Raw genomic sequence first — 6448 nt, 5'->3', positions numbered from 1 at the left:
AATAAAATTCAAATAAAATAAAAAGTCAGTTAAAATGACAATCAATCTAATTGAAACAGTTGCATGTTATGGACTTGGCCTCAAGGATTCGTAGTTTAGATTTAAAATCACTGTTTATGGAGGACAGAGAGCAAATAAATCAGATTAACATCCGATCGTTGGGGTTTTGTTCAATAATCAGCGTATCCTTTGTATAAACGCATGAACTTTATTAAAGAGATAATCAGGGGTGATTTTAGCCCATTTCGCTAAAAGTGGAAGGCCTTTTTTGAAAAATTAACCTGTAATAAGACATACCATATCAAGATAGAATTGTTACTATAAAACTAAAGACGAATCAAACTGTTGACAATTTTAATCTAGTTCTCAATTTTAAGAAAGGCTGGTGACCCCTGCTATTGAGTCTGACAGCTGCAGGGATTATATACAAATATTCAACTGGTTCTATGCCAGATTTAAACCAAGTCTAAATTTTAAAAAAGGACTTTATAAGATAGATCTTTTGACTATCACTACAAAGATTACCAACAGTGGTCCTCATACCACAGTTTGATATCAGAAAACACAGAGAGCATACATTGATATGACACCACAGCCAAGGCCAGGAAGATCGTGAAGGACCTCAGCCATCTGTTCTCTCTGTTGAGGTCAGGAAAGTGATTCCGCTCCCTGAAGACCAACACAGAGAGACTGAGGAGGAGCTTCTTCCCGCAGGCGATACGGTCTCTCAATCACAATCACACCACCACACAGTACTGACCCACACATATAGTTCTTACACACACACTGGACATTCTGGACATTTGTTTTCACTTCATCACTTAAATCACTTTAAGCATATTTGCACTGCACAAGACATAATGTGGATTGCACAACACTGGTCACTATATTCTTCATTTCCAGTTAATACTTGTACAGCTGCTGTTATTTTGTATATATATATATATTTATTTATATTTCTTCATACATTCTTATATAGTTCTATACTGTGTATTGTGTATTTTGTTGTACAGTTATTAGTACAGTTACACTGAAAAAGTACACAACAATGGGGAAAGTACAAGAGGAAAAAAAGAGACCTCTGCTCATGCTGGGCACCTATGGGAGGACAGCATGAGAACAGGAAACTAAAAAACTCCTCTGCACAGAGAGCACATTAATGTCCACAGTACAACATTGGAGCACGTGACAAGCCACGGGGTTGGGTAGGGGGTGAGGAGTAGTCCGAAGGAAAACACAGCAGTCATCCTGCACAGCGCTACCATTCCAGCGCGGCACACAGACCCGCCATCTTCCCCCACAGGAAAAAAGGATCGAAGGCGTTTGGAAAGGGAGGGGGATAAGTGTTTGCTTTTCAGTGTAAATGTATGTGTGTGTGTGTCCAGAGTTCAGCGGGGACAGTGTCCTTCGCCCTATCAGGCTAAGTAAACAGTCTGCAAGCCAACCCGGGTGGCCTTACACAGAATGGGAAGAATAGTCATCACACAGTCGTTATCAGGGAATTGTTTTTGTTCGGCACCAGCCTTGGACCTGCAGCTGGCGCCGTGGTGTCCGCATGTTGATGTCGTTGATTTTTCTTCTCTGCGAGCAGCTCAGGAGAATTTCAAAGCTGTTCTTTAGCAGTCCGACACTGGTCTCTCAAGGGTCTCATTTTGAGCAGGCCTCTCTTTGATGTATCCCGCTGCCAATTTTATTTTTTTGACGGTGCAAAATGTTTCGTCAACATCATCGACATATAGCACTGCACTTCAGAGTCACACTGCTAGCGATCGATGCAGCGATTCTGTACTGTACAGGAGACGGTACGGAGGAGATCGTTTGCAGCGATCAGGACACAATGTGATGTAAAAAAAAATGCAAACTTGCACTAAAAAAATCTGTGAAACAGCGAGGTGAAAGGTGAACTGCGTTATAGCGAGGGACCTCTGTAATTTTGAAGGTAAGTCACAACATACCCTTCATAAATACTAATGTATAGAAACCCTTACCAGCAATCATTCATTTTTTGTGTGGCTTTTTTTTTCACAGTTTGTTAACATGCTGTGTAGTTGTGTACTTGACTAGCTGATATCGACATAATGGGGAAAACATCTGGTTTGACTATTGTTCACCTGTAGTTTGAATGCTGAACATTTGCCTGTTTAAATCATAAGACCAGTCACTATACAGAGATGTGCTTCTGAATGTGGACGATGTGTCTTCTGCTGCAGTGATGCCGTTCTGCTTGTTTTGAGTGATGTAAACAACTGATCGATCTAAACTCTTTAAACGTCAAAATTGATCATTAGATTTTTTTATGACACAACAGTGGTGAGTGTTCCCACCTTATGCAATCTTTCCGTTTTTGAGTTTTGGACATGATTTTGGAGGATATCTTCGCAGTAGCGATTGACCGCAAAGTAAAGCTACAGGAAATGTATAACCCCACATCCGGTCTCAAACCAGGAAGTTAACATTTTCTTGTGCACAGGGTCTATTATGGATCTTCAGATCCACATTATGTCAGCAGCTATTCTCCACCGTGAATTATGTTAAAAACAAACACCGCTCGCGCCTCACAGATGGCAGCTTACAGTCCTGCATAAAGATGAAAGTAAAGCCCCGATTTGCAGACGCTGTGCGTAGAGGTTCTGGAGCAGAAGTCCCATTGTAAACATACCACGGCAGACCCGACGATGTTTGCATGATGGTTTTTTTTTTGCAATATCTTTTGAAAGCCAGGTCAAGTCTCCAAAAGTCCAAAGGCGAAATAAGGGAGGCGGCTCACAACAGTTTTTGTTTGCTTGTCATGGTCCCTGTGCCTTCTTAGCTGACTCTGTATGGCTAGAAGTGTTTCCTGTTGTGCTGTCTCTCTCTCTCTCTCTCTCTCTCTCTCTCTCTCTCTCTCTCTCGTGCGCATAACTGCCTGACCTCATCTGCCACTGGACTGTCACCGTTCGAAGCCTCTCTGGGCTACCAACCACCACAGTTCCCAGCCGTGGAGGGTGAGCATGCCATCCCTTCAGTGCAACACCATTTCTGCAGGTACCACTGGGCATGGTGTGCCACCGAAGCCGCTCTGCTACAGACAGCGGAGTGCAACAAGATGCTGACCGCCGCCAGGTCCCTGCTCCTCGCAACATGTGTATACATAATGTATTTCATGTCTCCCAGGTCAAACGCGTGCTCTCCAGCCCGTTGTGCCCTACTTTCAGGCCCCCTCCGCCCGCCCGGCTTGTGGATGGGCAGGAAGTGTTTAATATCACCTGCACTATGCAACAGTCACCTCAAGGCGCTTTATATTGTACAGTAGATTGTACAGTAATAGATACAGAGAAAAACCCAACAATCACATGACCCCCTATGAGCAAGCACCTTGGCGACAGTGGGAAGGAAAAACTCCCTTTTAACAGGAAGAAACCTCCGTGGGTCAGTGGTGGGCCTCTTCAGATGCAATTTGTTTTTCTCTAAGACAATGAGACAAAAGTGCAGTTTGTAAGAACTGACCTGTTCCGTTCTAGAGAGAAAAGTTTCTCAGGTATGAGGTAAAAAAAAAAGGATCTGTGAATCTTGACTATGTTTAGCTCTACATAAAAGAGACAACAGTTTTCTCCACAGTGAAGATAGTATCATTCCCAGCTCATCAATGAGCTACTCCACATGTGTATGAGGACTCCATTCACGCCAAGGTTTAAAATCCTGGCTGCATAAGCTAGAGCTAAATCCCCCCACTGAGCAGAAAAATGGGGGAAATTTGACTCAAACGTATTGCAAAAATGTTTGATACGCTCCACAAGCATAAACTAAGACTTACAAATGTGTAAAATGATTTGTGTAACTTACAACTGCGTGCTTCAATCCACACATAATCACGAAGCAATCTGATCACACGTTTGAATTTACTTTTTATCTTTGACATTTACATAACCCATTATTTTAAAATTTCACAATTACCTCATAACTCATATAACACATTTGCTTTATCATTTACTTTCACACGTGTATTGTAGAATAGCTTTGGATTAAGATTGTTACACTCTGATACTAACAGACACAAAACTACGACTGCCTCTCAGGAATGTGGGTGGTTGTTGTAAACCAATGTAACGTGGTTTGTACTATGGTTGCCATGGTGATGTGAGAGGCGTCATCCTGATATGAAAGGTGAAAGACATGAAACGTGAGCTGGACACTGGATTCAAAGCAAATAAGGGGAACTAGGGTTTTCCCCCAACTTTGTGACCAATAAAACAAACATAATAAATAATAGTAATGATAATAAAAGTTCTGCTTTTACCACGCAATTATTTTATTATTTACCACACGCAATTAAAGTGTTTACAGCTTGGGTGTGTGTGTCACTCTGAGCAGTTTGGGGAGGTGGAGGTCAATGGCGCCATGTAAAACTAAATTGAAATTCTAACAGTTTAATAAGAAATTGTGAAAACGTGTAATTTATGCATATTTTTCTTCTCTCTCATGAAATGAACTGGACACAGGTGCGTAGATCCTTTATATAAAGAAAGTGTTTTAGAAGAGAAAATGAGCAAATTCATGAAGCTGAACTTAATACATTTTGCATAAAATATCAGTATTCAGGTTTGAGCATATGATTTGTAAAATAGTTTTTACGTGTGGTCATCTCTCTCTAATTAAAATGGTAAATGCGCTTTTCTAGTCCCTAAGGACCCCAAAACGCTTTACACAACCCATTCACACACTGGTGATGGCAGCTACATGTAGCCACAGCCACCCTGGGGCGCACTGACAGAGGTGAGGCTGCCGGACACTGGCACCACCGGGCCCTCTGACCACCACCAGTAGGCAACGGGTGAAGTGTCTTGCCCAAGGACACAACGACCGATACTGTCCAAGCGGGGCTCGAACCGGCAGCCTTCCGATTACAAGGCGACCTCCCAACTCTTGAGCCTCTTGAGCCACAATTGCCCACGGTAGTAATAGTAGTAATAGGGAGAGAAGAAGGGGAAACTCTGGCACGTTTCAAATTCTTAAGCTTTGTTGAGATTTGCAACGTTGGTTGAGATTGTTTAATCAGAAAGTGGAAAAGAGGGAAATTCAAGCTTTTCCTCCCTTTTTGTTTCATTTTTCTGAAGTTACACATTTCATTTGAACATCCACAATTTGAAATTTGTTGACTTATATGTTGGGTGATGAAAAATAGTTTAACTATTTGTCAAATTACTTATCTAATGTTGTTGTTAAGTGCGTGTGTATGTAATCTAACAGTTGACATTATGATCAATAAAATTCCAAGTACACTTCTTTAAATTTTAGTGGATTAGCCCAGGTTTAAAGATTCAAATATTTGATATCACATTTGACCTCTGACTTTTACTTTAAAGTCAAAACACTGATTTGAAGGTCAAAGTCACTATAATATTATAACGGACTACTTAATATAACAATAATTTTCAGACTGACAAGAATACACTGGTAAGGAATAATTAACTAAGATGATTAATTTTATTGTAATGACTTTTTTCACTTCAGATTTACATATTTACAAAAGTGTTTGTCCACTTCCTGATTTTCTTTTTTTGTTTCTCATACTTCAATGTTGAAGATTATCAAACAAATTTTCAATTTGAATTTATTTATTTAAAAGGGACAGAGCAGTTTAACATAGTCCAAGTACAAAACATGAAGCTGATGTAAACACACATAAGTTTATAGCTATTGCTAGTTTTCAACAATTGTCCCTTGTTGGGCTTACAATCAAAATAGATACATTTTACAACAAAACATACATTTTCATAAAATCAAAATAAATCATAAATACAACATTTAAATATTACACAAAGATAACACAAGTAAACACACGTCACTGTTTCTATATGAGGATGTTTTTATTAAGTAGAACCCTCATATTTGGTCTTTTTGTATACCTACTTACTCTCATGACTCATCTATCCAAAGAGCTGCTAAATGTTAAAGCACAGCAAACACCCAAAGACCACATAAAAACCCTGTAAAATATAACATGTATGCATCTGAAAGATACAATAACAAAAGTAGACAAACATGATAACATGAATGGGAGAAAAAGTACAAAACTAAGACCACAACAGTAACTACCCATATGGAAAAGATATATATAAATCTTATAAAGTTTGTATCTGTCTTGTGTGAAACTTGTATGAAAAGCATATAAGAGTGAAAACAGATATAAGATCCCTTGAAAAATTATTAATGAAACTTATATGTTTTGGATACTTACAAAACAATGTATGAAAGTAATGAGAAAGTGGCCACTTTCATGAGTAAGTTTTTACTATTTCTTTTCCATTAAGGGTATGCAAAAAGAACTTCACACATCACCTACTCTGCTTAGTAGAGTCAGCTTCCTCTGCTTCTGCAAAATAACAATTAAGGTAAAGTGTCAGATACAAGTACATCCAGCATGCATTGCAACTGGACTCACTTGAAAGCTATGATCCAAATTTTAATT

The sequence above is a fragment of the Pundamilia nyererei genome, unplaced genomic scaffold (assembly GCF_000239375.1).
Source record: "Pundamilia nyererei isolate P.nyererei 1_Seehausen unplaced genomic scaffold, PunNye1.0 scaffold00457, whole genome shotgun sequence".
Lineage (NCBI taxonomy): Eukaryota > Metazoa > Chordata > Actinopteri > Cichliformes > Cichlidae > Pundamilia > Pundamilia nyererei.
The sequence above is the reverse complement of the archived record's forward strand: the minus strand, read 5'-3'. Positions refer to the sequence as shown.